General features: G+C 39.3%; 1 protein-coding gene and 1 long non-coding RNA gene across 18 annotated transcripts in view; both read left to right on the forward strand.

Annotated features, from left to right (window-relative positions):
- Positions 1–20507, forward strand: part of CAMK2G (calcium/calmodulin dependent protein kinase II gamma) — a 241591-nt gene that overhangs the window by 19755 nt on the left and 201329 nt on the right. The window contains exon 1 of one of the 16 annotated variants that reach the window (XM_064430433.1): positions 14501–14516. The exons of the other annotated variants lie outside the window; for them this stretch is intronic. The gene's annotated coding sequence lies outside the window, so the exon portion shown is untranslated. Of the gene's footprint in view, positions 1–14500; positions 14517–20507 lie in introns of those variants that run through there. 16 annotated transcript variants of the gene reach the window in all.
- On the forward strand, positions 2201–9871 carry LOC135305860 (uncharacterized). 2 transcript variants are annotated; one of them, XR_010366850.1, is made up of 3 exons: positions 2201–2297; positions 6867–6989; positions 7591–9871. It is a non-coding gene; the product is annotated as an uncharacterized LOC135305860 (long non-coding RNA). The 2 variants fall into 2 exon arrangements; XR_010366849.1 differs by having other exon boundaries at positions 6867–9871.

Below are 20507 nucleotides of genomic sequence, written 5' to 3' on the forward strand. Positions count from 1 at the left end.
TCAGTAATCAAGGGATTTTTGGTGTAACCCTGCCTAGAAAAAGTTATAATACAACTGGGAAGTGTTGATGTTTTGTAAACAGGAATTACAGAAACCAGAACCACTACATTAAGTTTGAGGCCATTCTGAATGGATGGATCTAGACATACTGGCATTTTAAGTAGTAACCAAACACAAACTTGGTTTTAGTTTTTCAGGTTCCTCTTTCTTTTTTTAAATCTTTGTAATTCTTAGAAAACAGAATGCAGCCAGGGGAAGGATGGCAGGGAAGTAGTGGTTCATTTGGTCAGTGCTACACTGAAATGTTTTTTCTGTCTTTTCTGAAGAAAAGGCTTTTCCAGAACTTTTTTCCCCCCACTCCAGTAGTAATGTTTCAACTGAATTACCATACATGTTAATTTTCAGCAGTCTTCTGGCCCACCCAGGAATGTGAGTCGTGCATTTTCTCACTGCTAAAATCTTAGAACTAAAACTCTTCCATGTTTTAGCTATGGTATCAAAGTATATGTGTAGTGTGTCAAATTGCAGATCTATCAACGTGTCAGCCATTTAATTATGATTAGTTCTGATTTATTAATTGTTTCTGTAAATGTTTTTTCTTCCATTAATTTTCCTCTGACCTGAAGACAATAGGCCCCAGATTGCAGGGTGTTGGCTGTGTGACATTATGTATGGTCTGTTCAGGTGTCTCTTTTTCCTTGATAAAAAGAGTCTTTCTGCTGCTTTAGCCCTTGGATGTTCTCTGCTGATGGCTGAGACAGTTTTGAACACACCAGGAAGTCAGTGGCCAGAGTGATGATTTTGCTTTAATGATGTGTTTCTCAAAAGCCATCCAACTGCCATAGTGATTAACAGCTTTGAAATACATATTTAGCTTATAAACTTTAAATTAAGTCCCTGTCTATTGTGCCAGAGCAAGAAAAAAGCTTTAGAAATCAATTTTAGCAAAGCAAAAGGGCAAAAGGTTTGATTTCTTGGTCTTTCTCACTTCTGCCTCTCATATGTTGTTCCTAGTGACCCCACTGTAACAGAACATAACATTCTTTTTTTATTATTATTTTGGTTTTTCTTGAGCTATAATGTTCTTTAGAGAACTCTGTATCATTTTCCTAACCTTTTTCACTAGTGTAATTTTTCTTTGCATAGTGATTAATTTTACTATAAAATTATTTGCATCAGAAGTGCAACTCTTGTGTTAGTTACTGATGCAGGCCACAGCACTGCTTCTTGTTTTCATCTCACAACCAACTGAACAGAAGTAAAAGGAGAATAGGCAATACACATTCTAACCAAAATTTCTTAGGTTTCTATTCAAAGTTGTATTTGGAATCCTTATTGTGACAAGCACTGCTGAAATTATGTGGGTTTGCTGTGGTGATGGGGAACTGGCATCATTCTGTTGCACTTGTTCGCCATAAATTGTAGCTTTTATAACACAATACCTTTGCAAATTGTACTGGTAATGCTGCTGGGCTGTCAGGGCCACTTTGCAAAGAGCATCTGCTGGAGTCTCAACAGGATATAACACATGTGGCCTTGTGATCAGTATCTAGCAGTTTTTAGCCACCTACCTGACTACATTTTGCTCTGTAGCAATGCATGTTTAAATATACATATTTTTAAATTAATAATAATGTCTTTGCTTGCTCTTGATGATTTAGGTATTTTCTGCACTTTAAAATTTCAAACTATTGTCTAGCAGGTAATAACAACAGTTAAATACAGCATGTTTAGAACACACATTACAAGGCACAGAATTCCAGCCTGGAACATCTGGCTGATAAATTGTGTTGTACACTGATCAGCATGTCATGATCGTCAGTGGCAACTCTAAAGCAAATACATCACTATTTCTGTCTCTCCAACCACAGCCCTATCTGTACAGTAATTTTCTTAGCACCCAGTAAGCTGTAATTTCCTAGTTATCTGGAGAAAGATACAATTACCAGTAGGGAGAATGGTTCTGGGGGGAAAAATCTGAGTATGCTTGGACAGCTGAAAAATTTCAAAATAATATTCATAGTTTGGGAAATAAATTTTTTTTCTTGACTAGGAGATACTGTTTTTCACATTGATGAAACAACACAATAATTCTAAGTGACATTGTCCTCCAGATCCTCAGAATCAAGTTGTGATGTGGTTATTGTCCGATTAGAAGCAGCTCTTGTAGAATCAGCTCTACTTCCATTTCATACAGGAAGGCAAACATCAGACAGCAAGTGTGTGTGGCTCTTGCACATGAGAGATGTGCCTGCACATAGATGTCACATTAAAGCAGATGGAGACAATCAGTAAAGGTAACTAAAAAGAAACAACTAGGAGTGAAACAGCTGCAGTTTGTTGTTTTTCTTCATTATTTTTGTTGCTTTCCAATGGCTAAAGATTTCTTGCTGTGTGAGGTGTTAGTCCTGGCAAAAAAGAATAGAGTTGATATAGCTCTTTAGTTGTTGGGTGCTGTTATAGTACTGATGCACCTTATGAGCTGTAGAACAGAATGTTTTAATTCTGGTTATAGGAAAAATTCAGAGTTCTATTTGTCAGCTCTGATTTTATATATTGTCTGGTAATGGGCCATTGTGTTTTTCAGCCACTCAGCAGTGCAATGCTAATTCTGGATGACTGATGAGCAATACTAGCTCATCTAGCTAAGTTTACAATGACTTCATGCTGAGCTGGGGCTTTCTAGGCACCAGCAGAACTCTTTTTTGTTGCTGCCTTGTGTACATGCTGTTAGGCAGCAGCTGCACAAAATTTCAGGTCTAAAACTGTTCTGACTGAAGCACAAGTGAGGAGTAGAAGTCTGAAAGAAGGAATGTTTCAGCTTTTGAGAACTTAACTGCCTCCTTTAATGACCATTAGATAAACTTGTTTTTCTATTGGTTCTGAAAATTGCTGCAATGCTTCTGTTATGTGGATCTATCCTGTTGGTAAGGCACAAGTTTGTAAGGAAGTGACTAAGCCATATGGTGGCTGGGTGATTGCTGTGGTTAGAGATGGTGCTGGTGTATGGGAATTTACGGAAGTGCAGCACACAGCTGAGCCCCTTGTGGCTGGGGCTTAAAGTCAGGGGTAATATATGTCAATCTGCTGAAGGAAGTGCAATGAAGGCATGTTCATGAGATATACTGTGCTTCTAAAAAGGAATCATAATTGACATTTTATTTGTGTAGCCTTGCCTCCGCTTGCCTTCATTTTGAAATCTTTTTGTCACAATGAATGGAGACTCCCAGTAAAATCTACTCCCTAACTGCTGACTCATGTAAATTTGTTTTAGATGTTCTGACTTTTTGCTTATGCTGCCTTAAGCCTGAATCCAGAAGCAATAGCTATCATGGCAGCGCAGGACAGAAAATGAATGCACTTCAATAGAAAATAATACTAGCTCTATAAGAATTTTCTTATTTAAGATTTGAGTCACACCACATTGACAAAATTACTTGCTCCTCTCAGTGGTTCAGCTGCTATTATGTCTGATTTTGGGTGTGCATGTGTTGTAATGTTCTAATTTAGGCGGGGAAAAAAACATTACTTTCACTTATGTTTAGAAAATTATTTATGAGGTAATGATACTATGGAGCCTGATTTGAGCTTTCAGGAACACTGACTTCAAGGACTACAAACATTTGTAAATGTAGTTAATAAAATTATTTGGAAATATAAATGGCAATGAGACAAAGAAGCAGTATAAAATTTACTCCAAATCGAGATTCTACCTCTGAATTTGCTAAGACTCTCCTTAAATCTATGTCCATTAATTGATGTTGCCTCTCTCCTAGGGATCTTCAGCAATCCCAAGGGATTACTTCAGGGGGAGCTAAAAAATGTTCTTGCATTATTTACCAATGACTCATTTGTAACCATCTGCCACTCCTCTTCCTTGAGTAAATATTGGCAAATGTTATTGCTGCAAAAACAACAGTCAGCTTTACATCACAGCTTTCTCAGATACTGGCACAATGGCTGTGCCAGGATAAGGCAAAGTGCTTTTCTGGAAGCTGTAAAAACCATCTGGGGCTTTCTCCCATAATGCTGGTCAGAGCAACCCTAAAACTGTGCCATCTGATGAGGGGAAAATCAGGACTGAGGTCAGGAAATCACAAAGAATCTATTCCTCACTTGTTGCAGTTGTGCCAGAGGACTTGCTCTGTTTTACCTTGGCAAGGAACAGTTTTGTGGCTGGAAGAATAGAGCACAGACGGATGATGGTTCTGTGGAATCCATTTGAGTTCTCATCTCTCAGAGAATGAGGAGGTTTTTGATCATGCTGAGTGTTCTTGCTTTCTTCTGCAGGGCCATAAAAGAGGAAAGACCCCTCATGTACAATACTTTCATGCTGTGAGATGCAGTTGCATTTAGTTTCTATGTTTTCAGCTTCTACTTCATCTTCATTGTAGAATTGTGAAATTCTCTGTGTTCTGATGCTGTAAATAAATTACTCAAAAAGTGGCATTTTGGTATAAAGCAGCAGACAGTACTTTTTTTTCAGTTCTCAGAATTGGCCTGTTTTTTTCAAAAATTACTAGAATATTTTTGCTGTATTCTTACTCAGTGATCTAAAATTATATCTTCATTGATTTGGCATTTAGCAGCTTTCCCAAATAAGACAGGATCCTTAATGGATGTACTTTTGTGGCTTAGAAGCGGACTGGCTGCTGCTGTTTGCTTTCAAGGTAACCTTTCATGTTTGTTACATTTTTAGAATACTTTGACTGTGTGCCCAAAACCACCAAAGACATTCATCCTGCCCCATCTAACTGAAAAGGCTATTTCAGCCACTCTCTGAGCTAGTGAGGTTGTTGTAAGAGGAAGATTTGTCTAAGTGGTTTTTTTCTCTTTGAACTGGTGCTTACTCAATGCACACCAAATCCTGTTCCTTGCTGCATGGAGGTGCCCTGCTAAACCTGGGCAATTTAGCTTGGCTGCTGGAAACAGTGCAGTTATATGAGTGTGTGTGTCTTCACCCTGGCTAAAATTCTCAACTTTCTATTCAGCCTGCTCATTCTGAATACAGTGTCAGTCCAGCGAAATGCTGCCTAGCCAAAAAGAGGAAAGAAAATACATTATTCTTTCATATTATCATGTGTTATCCTGGTAGATTCTGGTGATTAGGTGTTGGGTTTTTCCAAGCTGGCTTTTCAATAAAGAAGAAATCGCTGCTGTGGAAGTCTACTGCATCCTCCTTGCTGCATACAAGCCTAGAAAATAAGCTTTTCTTCTAGGACTTAAAGCTTGCTCTCACAAGAAGAAAAAAGATTCTTAAAATACAGCAGTAATATTGCTGGGTAATATGTAGACCTAGTTTGTGGAAATTAGCTCTTCAGTACAATTACTGGTTAATGTGAAAATTCTTAGAAATAGGCAGGAGATATTTAAAGACTGAATTATAGCCTGCTGGTTGGCTACAGCTTGAAAAGTAGGGCTACAGACATGGTGTGTGAAAAAGCCCATTTAAAACCATGCTCTACTATATTTAGAGTTGTGTAGGATGAAAATTCACAGTAAATATTCATAATCTATATTCAAATATTAGAGCAGGAATTTAGATTGTCCTGAACCCTTGTGTTGTTGCAAAAATATGGAAATTATTTTCTTGCTTCCATTGCTGAGGGAAAATAACACTAATATTGAAAGATTCTGCAAGGCAGAATTAAATATGCTGGTCTAGTTCTGTGGTTTTTTTATTTTGGTCAGCATGTGAAAATGAAATGTTAGCAATCTTAGAGCCACTCAGATTTGTCTTCTGCTTGCTTAGGCTTCCCTGTGGATGATCTTTAAAATACATTGCAAATACAGTTATACAGGATTCAAGTATGGTAATATTGTGTGCAAATCCCTCCTCTCTCCTTCCCCACCATCCTGTAAAATCATGGGCTTCTTTTGTGTGATCCATGGGTCTTTTTTACTTATTTCTTTGTGTTGTTTAAAGAAACACCTGAGTCATGATTTTACTTTTTCTCTTCAGCCATGAGGAATGCAATTTTTCTTGTGAGTGAAAGCTTAAATCCTTTGACTCTGGGATCTGAGCTAAACAACAATTTTAATTACAAGTTCTTATAGCTTTTCTTATTCCACTTTGGATGAGTGGTATTATTTCTAATTAAACATGCTGTTAAATAGCACTGGTAATTCACAGAAAGCCTATTTAGCTTGTTCTGCAGTACAGGATTCTTGTTGACTAGGCTGCTTGTTTTAAATCAAGTCTTATCTCTGGCCATGAAAGATGCCGAGTTGAAGGAGGACAGATCATTGCAGGTTCAAAATGGGGACCTAATTTTATGTTCTATACTTGACACGCAAGCACCAGGTGACAAACACAATTCAGTTTATTTAATTGCTGTGCCATTATCTTTCCCAGTATGATAATAAGCATTTAGCAGCTTGGTGACACCCTCACAAAGTTATGTTAGGAAGGACTCTAGTGTTTCCTTTGTCAGGGATGCAGAAGCACCCTTTCACTTCTCTGTATACAGGGAATAGGAAAAAGCATATCACATGTCTGCTGCACATCATCTTCTGGCATCACCGTTTGCCTTCCTGTCATCATGTAGGTTTGCATCATAACTGTTTCCCAAAGCTGTCATTATCCTAAGACCACTGAGATCAATGTCTGCTGAAAGAAAGTGAAGATAGCTTTCACACTCAGAGCTTGCTTTGATAGTTGGTATAAAGTCTTGTAGTCCCTACACAAAAATAACCACTCATGAAATCTAAATACCTCCTTCCTTTTGGTTTATATATGTTTTAGCTGTTTTTTTTAATTTTTAAAAATGTTACTTATGGCTAACCATGAGTGTCAGAATGTCTTTATATTAATATCTATCTTCACAACCAATATGCCATTTTTAATGCTTCAACTACCCTTACAGATTTCAAATGAAAACTCATCTCCTGCACATTTTCTTACTGTTGGAATTACCTGTTTAGTGAGTTTTCTGTCTTCATACACCACTGAACTTTGTTTCCTTCTGAACATACAAGCAACCAGCCAGGTACAGAATAGATGACATTTTAATATTGTTCACTTTGATTAGTAGTGCAGCTTCTGCAGAAAATTCAATCAAGGCATCAATTTTAGACTGTGATGATGATAATAAATTCCCTATTTAATAGAATTTATGTTTTTATGCTTTTTGACAAGACATTTTAATTAATCAGTATAAGTGCTAATGAAATAATGAAGTGGTTTGAACCATAATTGTAATAATAATTGTCGTCTGCTAAGTACCATGTGAGAAACAATAGCAGGACTTACCAGATGGATGCATAAATTAATGTGGCTTCCCTGAGTTTATGGTTTTCAGCTTTTTTTTATTTTGTATTTCCATTTGTGCTAGGAATGTGTCACAAAATGAAGTAACGTACAGCATGAAAGTCCAGTGCAGAAAGCTAATGCTTAAGTTGTGTAATTACAGTCAGTAAATGATGTGATTTATAAGTGTAATTAGTTCTTACTGAATGCCTTCCTCTATGCCTTGAAATGGGAGTCTAGTTCAAGTGGGAATACATTTGTACACAAGATGTAGCCTTTTGATGCAGTCATGGCTTTGAGAAACAGAGGAGATGAGTTATCTGCCTTTTCATGATGTGCAGGGCTTCCAATCTCAGTCAGTCTCAGAACAAAGCTGAAGCCACAGACATTCCTCCTTTAGTGTTTGCACTCCATTTGTTGCTTGGAGCTGGGGAAAGTTGCAGTCAAGTTGGTGACTTGTTACCAGTCTCCATGAATCTGGCAATGTTGGCTGTTTGCTTCTGGTCGATTCCACTTGAGTGCAAGCACTGTCTAATTAGACATGAAGAGATTTGTTGGATGATATTCCCTTTGCTCGCTGGGTCGATGCTCCGAGCAGGAATCTTTCAGCAGATATGGACGCTGACTCATGGGACTCCAGCTGATGAGGGATTGTGAGGGTTGTGCATCTGCTGTGCTCAAGGTCGTGTCATGGGTTCATGTGTTTGTGGGAAAGCACAGAGCTGCAGGCAGCTGCCCGGAAAATGTGCACTGCTGCCACGTCTGCTCCTTCTGAAACACCACAGACTAGGCACAGCAAAGATCCAGAGGAGAATCCCAGCCCTGCAAATGCATGGAATGCAGACTGAGGCAGAAGTGTGAAAGTGCATCAGCTGAGGTCTCTGATTGAGTGAGTCATCATTCACAGCAATGAGACTTGTCAGGTCTCAGTGAGGAAAGGCCCGGAGGGCTCTTCAGAGAAAGAGCACTCACTATTGCTACCACAGTTCAGTTCCTTGTCAGCCTCTTGCTAGAGCTGCAGCTTAGCCTTGAAACCATGACTTGCAAATGTTTGCAAAAATAAACTGCATAAGGAATTAATACTTGGGCATTTTGTAGTTCTGAATCTCTTGTCTTTGCAGGAGTTTGATTTTCCTGCAGTGTATTTCTATTTCGCAGCAAACTGGACTTTAGGGTAAAAGCAAGTTACCAGATTCTGCCTCTGGAATGAGTGTATGTTGTCTGTCAGATTCTGTGAGAACTGCTGGCATTGAGCTGAGGGCTGAATATTTGGGATTGACCCAGAAGAACAATTTCAAGTCCTGCTGTTTTATTCATTGGGACATAATCTAGACAAACATGATTTGCAGAGGATTTTTTTTTTATTTAATGAGATTCTTTAGGATGTATTTTATATTTGGTGAAATAGTTGTTTGAAAAATGATGTGCAACATAAATACCATTTCTGAATTTGACTTCAGCTGAAGAAGACACATGCAGAGGAGATGGGGAAAAAAAAGCATAGTGGGAAATCTGATCTTAATCTACTCCTTTGCTGGGTTCATGCTTTTTAACTCAAGAGATACCCTTAAGTAATAGAAGTTTTAAAACTCACATTTTTAAAACAGTTAACTTAAATCATTTGAATAAACACGTTTAGCCATTTCTTTGCAACTTACATCTGCCATGGTGTTTGGTTCCCCAACATTGCTATTAAAGCAATTGCAGGCTAATTTATTCCACACCTACCTGAGTCTTGTCAGTTCTGAGAAGTCAAGCAAGTCGACAGCTTAGTTTTTATTCCTTTCCTGTCACAGAGGCAGAGAAATAGCCCTGCTGCTGGGCTTGTTCAAAGATGAAATTGCTCTGGAGTCTCATTAATATAGTGAATCAATATGTTCTCCTGAACTGGCATGTTTTGTGTACTTAGTCTCTCCTCCCTAGGAAGACACTATTATTTAGGAATCAAATCTATCCAGCAAACTAAAATTAAGCTATTTCCCCCCTCTCTTTATATATTTTTCCAGCTAAAAAGTATTCCAAGCAGCATTCTAAATTATTCAAAACTCTCTAGTCTGTGGAATTTTCAATCTGATGAAAACAGCTAAAAAATAAAAACCACATGCTCCACTGGCTCTGCATACAAGACTCTGCATTTTAATCCAGAGCTGCTGCATATGCTGTAGCATGTGCCTCTATCATTTGGTGTTGACATCTGCATTATGATGAGAGGAATTATTCAAAGCTAAATTACTATTCAGGATGGTAGTGTGAAACAATGAAAATGAGATTGCTAGAGGGGAAAATATATGCAACAGTTTGTATAGTTAGGGAAGAAAATCGGATTCATTTGCTGAAGTGCTGGTTTCCTCTTTAGCAGACTTTAACCCCTTTACAACAGCTAAAATAAAGCTGTGACATGTTTCATGACAAAATTCAAATACTTTTTCAACTGATATAGTTGTAATATTTACGGGCCAAATCAGAAAATGTCCTACAAGTAGAAAATGCTTTGTTTAGACACACATCTACACTTTGTTGGAACAGTGGGAATAATTTGCATCAAAAAGTAAAATACAACCAAAGAATTACCACCTTTCCTTTTATTAAGCTGTGAATGCACTGATCTTCCTTTTTCGGTGTGGATCTTTAGTGAACTGGGCCCATGCATTGTGGATATTCTGCCATGTCCTGTATTGGCGAGCTTCATGGCACAAGCTCAGGCTAGTAATATCTGTCCCTAAAATAATTTTCTTCCTTAGCTAGCCCAGACAATCTGACTAATCAATACTGGAATACAGTATAGAAGTAGTGGTTGGTTTCTACAAGTTTGTGCTGGTCTATACCCCTTTTAGAACTAGAGTCCCAACATTCTTCATCTATTTAGAAGTCCTAATGAAACTTTTGGAAAGTTTCATCCTTGGCCACCTGTACGCTCTGCAGAGAGCAGAATAGGAAGATTCCTTCCTATACTTAAAAATTATCTACAATAGCCATAAATTAAAGAGTTTCTCTATAAATTTTGGTCAGAATTCCAGGTTTGCTCATCACATCTCACAAAATAAGATGTTTAGAGTTTACCATTGTTTTATAACTCCTTGGCAAAGAGCAAAATTTCCACCCATTCTTGCAAGGTTTATGGCAAAGTGTAGCTCAATCCTGATTGCTGCCTCTGAATCCCCCTCCTTTTTTTTACATTGTCTGTCCAGTTATTTCACAAGGGACATCAGTATGTCAGGTCTGGGAGGTGACAGTGTTCCCATTTAATTTCTTTACTTCTTGAACTGTGTGCCAGACCAAACACTGGCGTATGGACACATTTGAACTGGTTGCTAAATAAGCAATAGACACTTGTCCAACTCCTTGAGGGCTGTTTGCTTACCTGCAGTTTAACTTCACTTATGTGTCCTCTAACTGATTGCAGTAACATCCTTTATGTGTGATTACAAGAGCTCACAAAATTCCTTATTGACCACAGAGATAATTTTAAAGAGACAATAAAGAACTAGAAATTCAGATTTAAGACCTGGGACAAAGTGAATAATGGTTTTAAGGCTGGCTTTACTTTTATTAATATTAGATTTGTTAATGTTTTGAGTCTTAATTTATACAAACAAAACCTCCTGAACTGAGTTGTTTCTTTTCCCGCAAGAATGATGGGTTTTATCAATGTACATTTCCAACAGAAAAAATAAAGTAATTGTTACAATTTTATGACTACTTGAGAAAGAATTATAATAATCTATCAAGGCGGTGGGGGGAGAGGAGGGCTGGGCTGGGCTGTGATAAAAACAAATAAAGTAAATAACCAGATTTTTTTAAGATCCTCTATTCATGCTGTGTGGCACCTTTTCTTCTAGTGGAATTCTGCACTTTCTTTGGAATTTTGTAGTTTTCTTGCACGGGGAAGCAGAAGGACAGGCACTAATCTCTTCGCTCTGGCTGCCAGTGATGAGACCCAAGATAGTGGCATGAAATTGGTTCAGGGGAGGGGCATTAGGGAAAGGTTCTTCACCCAGACAGTGGTTGGGCACTGGAACAACTCTCCAGGACAGTGGTCAGAGCACCAAACCTGCCAGAGTTCAAGAAGTGCTTAGACAACACTCAGGCCTGTGGTGTGATTGTTGGTGATGTCCTTTGCAGGGCCAAGAGTTGGATTTTGATGATCCTTGTAAGTCCCTTCCAACTCAAGATATTCTATGATTCTATGATTCTAGTAAGAAAATCTTTTCCATATATATTTGCATGATATACCTCCTTATGTAAGGTGGACATACCCAGTGAATAGAGGAATGTTGTAACTGTTAAAACCTATTTTTAGAGATGGGCAAACACAGAAGCAGAAAGGGAACACACAAGTTAGAGTAGGTTTTGTGGTGAAGAGACCAGGAGTACACTCCAAAGAGTGCAGGAAATGCACCCCAGGCTCTTGAGGTGTCTGTAACTACTCTTAGATTGAACATCTAATGTTGAGATTTGAGAACTGAATGTTTGATAGCTGAAGAGTGATGTTTCTGCACGGTGTTCCAAAAGATCTGAAGAAGTTACTAGCTATGTTCTTGCTTTGAAAGGCCCAATAAGCTTTGGTGTCAGAGAATTAAAAAATCAGGAGCTGGTAGAAGAATTAACTTATGCAAGGCAATAAGGGTGCTTGCACTAAGGTGCACAGTTCTGTTTTCATACATATGCTAGAAGAGATCAGTTCTCTGGACTGTGTTCATCCCAGTGAGTATCTGCCATTGCTGTGGCTTTCATCCCCTTCCTGCAGATGCTGGGAGGCTGCCACACAGAGTGCAGCCCAGGCAGTAATAGTAGGAGTTGCTTCATTAGACTCCCTTCTTCAGCAGGGCCTGGGAATGGTGGCTACTTAATTCCCATCTTTTGCATGAGAGAGATCTTTCCTGTGTAATGCAATCTTGAATTTATGTAGCATATGTTAATAGGTCACATGAATCTTGTTGAGGAAATTTATTACTTGATGGATAGCATTCATTTAATTCATAGCTGAATTCTCTAGAAAGACTTCTATGCTGAATTATCTTCACATTCTCAGGTAGAATTTATCTTTTAAAAAAAAAGCTATAAAGCTATTTACTTATCCTTGGCATTTAAATCACCAATTTTTGCAAAATATATCAATTCTAGAATTATTTTTTTTAATCACTGGGGATTATGACAATTATTTGCCTCTTCCTTTAACTTCTGAATCAATACTGGTTGACACAGCTTGGTCTCATTTGCTGTCAAAATGCAGTACATCATGTATCTGTAGCAGAAATAGCTCTGAAAGGAATGTAGGATTTGGCATCATTTTAGAACTTAAGTGATGCATAAAGAAGATCAATAATAACCTAAAAACTGGGTACTTTTTATGTGCTGTGCTCTTGTAATAGTCTAACAGAGTAAGTAACAAACCTATTTAAATGTTACAAAAGCTGTTTCTAATGAGGGTGAGCAATTTGTGAGAAATGCAGAATATCTCAGCATTCTGACTGATGTCATGTTTGACATCTGCAGAATGAGATGAAATAAATGTTTGCTTTTGTTAATTTGCTTCTTTAAGCAATACTGAGTTCTGTTCATGTGTAAAGAAGAAAATAATATTTGAAGTAATCTTTAATGGAATGATGAATTAGGATTCTTAATATTTGCCATATGTCTTATATTTATTAAAAATTTGATCATTCAGAGCCTGAAAAAGTTTCTTAATCTTAACATTTTCCAGTCATGAATGCTTTAACAGTTTCTTGTTTCCAAGGTTCAGAATGATAATGTTTGGGTCAATGGCTTCCTAAAATTTGGTAACGAGTGATAACACAAATCAGACAACTGTAGCAAAGGAGTGTGCAGACTTATTTATTAAACACATTCAAGTGCTCTCTGGCTGGATGCTCTGTTAATCTTTGTGTTACACCTATTTTGATATTGTAATGCCATTCTTAATTTCAGAACGGGACAGCTTCTTGATCAAATTGATAAGATTTGTCATTTTAGCTGTGCACTGATGCCTGAATAGATGCCAATAATTGGTCAATGTAAGATCAGCTGGGTTCTGAAAATGTTGGTGCAGCTTCCAGTGGCAGCATGTTTTCAGAAGTCACTTGACCATACTTTGCTTCCCTGCCTGAATGTGTCAGATGTGAAGGCTCATGAAAAGTAAATTGTAAACAAACTTTTGCCCATTATCTGAATGTGTTTGCACTACCTTAAGAAAGCAGTTAAGGACTGAGTAGAAACTTTGGGGGTGTTGTCTGGAAGTTAAAATTTCGAAAGTCCAAAATCCAAGCGATTAAACCAATTTGAAGCAAATTGCACTGTGTTGTTCTAACTCGGGGACAGCAAAGTACTTGTCTCTGTGTGAAACAAGTGACAGAAGCAGTCTGGAGAAGAGTCGGCATCTCTCAAGCCAGAGCAGCGAGTTGTTTCCTACTTAGACGTGGCCAGGCGGCCTGAAGTTAGTATTCTTATAACAATATGGGAATTACTACTTTCATAGGCGGGGTTACAGCCTGGCACCACTGCGGGTGCCCGGGTATCCCTTGGGGAAGGCACCATCCCCTCTCCACGGCGTTTGTATGGCAACACGCACGGCTGCCGCAGTCTGGGCCGCATGGCTCTGTCCTCGCCCGCCCGGCTGGCCGGGGGCTTCCTTCAGCCGCCGTGCCCATCCCGCCGTGCCCGTCCCGCCGTGCCCATCCCTTCTGTTCCCGTCCCGCCGTGCCCATCCCCGCCGTGCCCATCCCCGCCGTGCCCGTCCCCGCCGTGCCCGTCCCGCCGTGCCCATCCCGCCGTGCCCGTCCCGCCGTGCCCATCCCCGCCGTGCCCATCCCCGCCGTGCCCATCCCCTCTGTGCCCGTCCCGCCGTGCCCATCCCGCCGTGCCCATCCCGCCGTTCCCATCCCGCCGTGCCCATCCCGCCGTGCCCATCCCCTCTGTGCCCATCCCGCCGTGCCCATCCCGCCGTGCCCATCCCGCCGTGCCCGTCCCGCCGTGCCCATCCCGCCGTTCCCATCCCCGCCGTGCCCATCCCGCCGTTCCCATCCCCGCCGTGCCCATCCCCTCTGTGCCCGTCCCGCCGTGCCCATCCCGCCGTGCCCGTCCCGCGGCGAGGCGCGGGCGCCCCCAGCGGAGCCGGCGGCGTGGCGGCGGCGGGAGGTGCTCTCAGCAGATGCTCTCAAGCGGCAGCAGTTGGCGGGCACGTTTTAATGATCCAGAGCTTTGGAGCGGCTCAGGGAGGATCACCGTCAGCGCTCCCACTCAACACAATTATAACTGTTACTCTTCTTAGGTAAGATTTAGTGTTGCCGCGTTTGCTTGTGCTTTGTGTGCCACATTATCTTTGGCTGTGCTATTTCAGTCCAGCTCGTGCTTTGTTGGAGGAAAATGGTTATGTGGTGTTGTACGCTTTTGCAGGTTCTTCTTAAACACTTTTCCCGCTGTTTCCATGCTTTCCATGACTTCCTGTGAACGTGATATGAAATAATTGCTTTTATTTGGTTTGTTTTGGTTTTGGTCGTCGGTGTTTTTTGTTTTGGGGGTTTTGTTTGTTTGTTTATGTTTTGTTCACGAAGTAACTGTCTTTGTTGTAGCAAGGGGTTCTCATGTAGCCAGCGTTCTGGCCATTCTGCTGCTGTAAAGGGTGCTAGCATTACCTGAAGTGTAGATCGATCAGGAAAATGCAGGTTTATCAATGTCAGTGAGGAATCACAGACTTGTCTGGCAGGACCATAGTTAAAGTGACAAGTTATATACTTAAATAGCTGAGTAACTATTGTTTGTCCTATGCTTACCTTTTCCTAAGTACTGAGGTGGAAGAGGGGCAAAGGTTATGCTATAAATAAAACCACTTCACCGTGATTTACGTGCTCAATGAATTGCCTGTGCACTGGCTGCGAGCGACAGCGTCTCCTTTTCCGAGGCTGCTCCCCCATCTAGCGGCAGGTCTGTACCTTGGCTGCCGGGACAGGGATGGAGATGCTCGAGCCTCACTGTAGGCACCTCACGTACTCGTGGATTTCAACAGCAGCAAGTGCAGCAACCATCAAAGTTGGAGTCTATCTAGACCAATCAATAAAAGACATACTTAATTTTTATGCTGATGTTCATAAAACTTTTAATAGAGAAGAATGAGATTTAAATCAGGGAAACCATTTTGTCTGCTGTGAGCTTTGTAGGTGTGAGATTATTTTATGTAAAATGAGAGATGAGGCTGGCCCAAACACTTAGTACTAAATCTGGGGATAAGAATTCAGTCACTCTTGTAGATCATCCAGTATTAAAGGTGTGCTTGTCAGTGCTATATTTACATTCTCCCTTTAAAACATTCTTTTAATAATAGCTCACAAGTTTCCAAATTGATCTGATTACATGTACCTTTGAGCTGAAGACTTTTACATTTCTTTTCTGTAAAGCTTAGTGTATAGTGTATAAACCCTGTCTTGATGCATCTTTGTTTCCATACCAAGATTCTGTTACTAAAAATACAACACTAAAAGCTCTGTTTGGCAGTGGGTTTGTTATTAATAAAAATTAGCCATTGGCTCCTGTGCAGTGATACCAATAACATGGTTGGGTTACTGGTAACCTTCTATGAGAGAAAGCTCCTACAGAAATGTTCTTTGGAAGAGCCTGAGACTGTGACTGTAATGTTAATGATAGTGTCCAGGCAAGTTTAACAGATACCAGACAAAGAAAAACCAATAATTAAATAGCATCTAATCTTGACTGTCCATATAGAAACTAGAATATACCAGCAGATATAGCTATTTTCTCATTCAGGCTGAATGCAGGAGTTCAGATGCTGGAGATTTGTGGGATTTTTTGGGATTAAGTCAGTAAAATACATTACATATATATAAAAACTTCAACCCTTGACATGACTGTTTGGTAGGAAAAAGCATAGCAGAAAATCTCTGGTATTTGTGAAATTAGAACCTTGTTACCACAGTCTTTGTAGCTGTGAAATTGTCCCATCAGGCAAAGATAATTAACTTATTTAAACTGATGTAATGAAAACTATAATATTTCATTGTGCCTGCATACTTGTCTCTTTATTTATACTGACACAAATTCTGTCAGTGTAAGTGCCAGCACGGGTGTGTATAGCCTGGCCCTGCAGTCTGGCGTGTTTTCATTGAGATTTTGTATCTGGTTCCAGAGAGTTCTTTAGACAATGCTGTCTCCTAATACATTTTCAATGTATTATTAATGCATGTTTTTATTATTATTACAGGTTTGTTGACATAAAAGATTGCTGACATAGATCACAGTCAGGTGGCAAACTTTGGTTTTAAGTTTTGCAATTCAAAGCACTCATAAACTTGGGAGGCTGAAATCCAATATTTCTTTATCTTCTTCCACTACTTATGCATCCTGTCCCACCTTGTATGTTTGACAGCTCTGTTGCCTCTGAGCAGTCAGTATTTTTCCTGGCCATATGATTGTTTCCATGCTTGAGAAGGACATATGTGTATTATATGTCTAGAATAGGACTGTAAAAACAAAAACTGTTCCAATTTTTGAACAGTAAAGCTTGTGGCTGGTATAATTTTCCCCGTGAATGTTTTAAAATTGCTTTAATTTAGTTTTAAGGCTGAGTCAAGTTGACCATCAGAAAACATTTCTGTAGCCTGGTTTCAGCTACAGAAGAAATTCTCATTTGTCTCTCCAGGTAATAGACACAAGATCTCTTGGTGCTGTGTGTATTAAAACAAGCCCATTGTAAATAGAGGATACAGTTAATGTAAGACAGTGTTCTTAGAGGGCAAAATATTTAATATGTAAGATAAAACTAATTGCAGTTATTTTAGATGGAACTGGGTTGTTGTGGACAAATATCTCTAATATGTCTGATTCGAAATTAAGTTAGCAATTGCTTGTTCTTTAAGAGGATACATAAAATGTGATGTCTTTTATCAAATACACTGATCCTAAATGCAAGGTGCCTAAGGAAAAGCATTTCTGAGATAAATCAATTCAGTTTTGAATGGCAGCTACTTAAACTCTTTGCTGCTCTGCAGGTGTGGTCTAGCAAGTTCCAGAGAAAAATTTGACTGAGATGGTCACAGGCAGCTGTTTAAAGCAGTCCTTCATGTGGCTGGAACTAGCTGCTGTTAACATAGCACATAAGCATGTAAGCATGTTTAAAAATAAAAATATTGTCCAACCACACAAATTTGCAATGTGTCAGACTTTGCAGGTGCATTTGAAGATGAAGGAGTTGGAATATTAGTGAAGATGTTTTTATCATGGGTGCTAACATGCTGTAGTAGTGCCAAGTACATGCTGTGATCTTCATGGAACAGCTGCAATTTCAACAGCTGTAGTGAAATTGGTTTAGGTCGCTTGGGCAGGCTTTGTTTTAACTTAGGCTAAAGTTTTGTGCCACAAGGAAAGAAAATGTAGGTAAGAATTTGTGGTAAGTAATTCTTAACTACTACTGTTGATGTTATGAATTTACTGCACTTGGAACATCCCAGCTGTGACTAGCAGAGATACTTGGGTTCATTTCTAATAAAATCTGCCTGTGGATGTGTAAATCTGTCCATCTGGTTTTCTGGAACTGTAGTGTCACCAAACAGGCACCAAGTCCCAAAATGCATAAGTCTGTGACTAGCAAAGTCTCATGATTGCCTGTAATTTTCATCTTCTTCCATGATTACCTCTTACAATAATATTGAGCTTTGGGAGATTTTATCATACACCCAGAGGCCTGTAGCTCAAACCATACTGAGGTAATTCATGGGTATGATGCCAAGTCATAGCATTACATACAAACCACTTTTCAGTTACTCAGTAGAAAAAATAACATTTCCACTATCCAATGGGGAATAATAATTTTACTCTCTTGCCAGATGCACATGTTATTCCTTGACATTATTTTGTCCAGTGGGACATGGAAACAATTTGATTCTAGTCCTTTCTAGATGATTTTGTTAAGAGTCACTGAAAGGTTTGCTCAAAATTCTTTATAGTTATTAGTCTAGCTTTAAGAGGTTTGCCTTTAATTGTTAATTCAGAAATCCAGAATTTTTCTTTCATAGGACCCATTTCTTAAAGCCACTTTTAAAAAAGATGGGTAAATTGTGTAATATGATTTCTAAATCTCCCTGCAATATCTGTATTTTCATGCAGTCATCTCAGTCACTGAGCATGTTGTTTGATTTCATAACAAAGCAGGGAACCTGAGGTTAGATGATTTCTCAAAGTACCTTTCAGTTGCATTGCAAGAATCCAAACCAACTATTTTATTTCTGTTTAATTTTTTCTTGAAAAATTCCAGCAAATGAGGCTCAACACCACTCAATTCCATTTATTTAATGCTTCCCTACTTTTACCAGTAATTTCATATTTCAGTTCAGTTTCCCTTCATGCAAACAAGACTTTTGTTTTTTGCCCCATCTCCAGAAGATGCAGAGAACAGTTTATTCCCTTCTCTGCTTCAGCCTTTTCTCTTTTGAAGAAAATGTCCCTTGTAGATTTTGCTTCTCTGGAATGTTTTCAGTCTTTTCTCCTTGTCATATTCTCGACCACTGATTACTGTTGTCTTCTCATCCAGAAGAATGACACTCAAAACAAAACACAGCTGAGTGTTTGCCTTCTCTTGAGGTTTACAAACTGTGCCCTGAAGTATGTGTCAGTATGTTTACAGTTTTTTACTCAACACTGTTGACTTAAATACAGCCTGTGGTCTGCAATGCTTTCTGGATCTGTTTTAATACCAGTCATCACTTGTCTACTTCTGTGCATTTGGTTATTCCTGTTTGTCTTCATTATCTTGTTCATTTTCAATGACTCTGGATTGCTGCATTCACTCTGGATTCTGTTTGGATACTGGTATTCTCACATTCCTTCCCAGCTTCAAAGATCATTAGAGTGTCCTACCAGGCAGATGCTGCCTGAATCCAAATGAGTCAACTTGTTGGCTGTAGCAATGGAACTGCACACAGGAACTGAGCATACTGCTCATGTGGGTCTGCATCTCATTTTGCTGTTCTTTAAGCTCATAGTCCTTGTTCTTCAAATGCATGTGTTTCCATTTCTTACAGTTCCATTTCATTCACTTGCCAAAAGGTTAAACAGCCCAACCCAAATTCTGCTCAGGTTGTCCACTTGTATATTGCATGAGATGTGGTGGATTTGGAAGGATTATGCCAGACCAAGTTTGAACTCAGATTTTTTCTTCATGAATATGTAGTGTTTCAAATATGTCACTTTTTTTACTTCAGCTTAAGATGGAGATATCTGAAACCTGAAATTACAAGACTGATGGATGCAGAAAGATTTTATTCTCTTTTTATAGATAAATTCTGTACTTGTTAGGGCTAAAACAAGAACTGTGGTTAGGTGTCAGAAGTGAGCCAAAGGCTTAGTGAGCAAATAGTCACGTTGGATTTTTAGTTCAGGTTTCAATACGCACAAGCAAAATACTCTCGTGCATACAATTCCACATGGAAGTGATATAACAAATAGGTGATGATGCGTTACATTTCCTCATCCCTTAGTATTTTTAAAACAGATTTTATTTTTAAGTGTTTTGAGTCACATTTTAGTTTCACTTCCATGAAGAAAGCTTCAGCTATATAAGGTCAAGTGGTCTGTTCATTCAGGATGCATCACTTCCTTCTAAGAGCTGACAGGTTAAACAAGCTTCCTCTGTGCTCTGGCCACATCGGATACTGCTTTTTCCTCTTTATTTGATGTGTTTCTTCTGTGGAAGGACTGAAGATTAGTAGGAACTTGAGATCATGTTAGACATGCTTCTAAGACTTCCAAGAGGGTGATCTCTTCACTTGGGCTGATGCCCTCCTCTGAGCTGTTTCTAAATACTTGTTGGACTCCTATTCTGTTCCCCTCTAGCACCAGCAAATACCTGAAGTCAATGAACCATATTAACTAAGAGTAGCTTTATGATATCAAGTTTTGTCTTGCATGTTTGCTTGTACCCTGCAGATATCTAGTATCTTCCAAAAGCATTCTGTCTCTGGTCACACTCTTGTCATTCTCCAGGGGTGTTTGCCAGCCTCTATGCACAGTTCTCTGGGCTGTTTCCATCTTCACCAGCACCTCAACCTGGATCAACACCTGCTCACTCTCTGTAACATGGAAAGAGAGTATTTCCTGTGGATTCTATTGCAGGAAGAGGAAGTTTTGCAAAACTGTGCTCTCATCTTTGCCCTTCATTTTTCCAGGCTCTCATAACTAGCCAGGCAGCTGGTACTGTAGCTGTGGGGCCAAATTATGCAAAGAACATTGAAGGAGACTATATAAAATGGTATAG

Source organism: Passer domesticus, chromosome 8 (assembly GCF_036417665.1).
Source record: "Passer domesticus isolate bPasDom1 chromosome 8, bPasDom1.hap1, whole genome shotgun sequence".
Lineage (NCBI taxonomy): Eukaryota > Metazoa > Chordata > Aves > Passeriformes > Passeridae > Passer > Passer domesticus.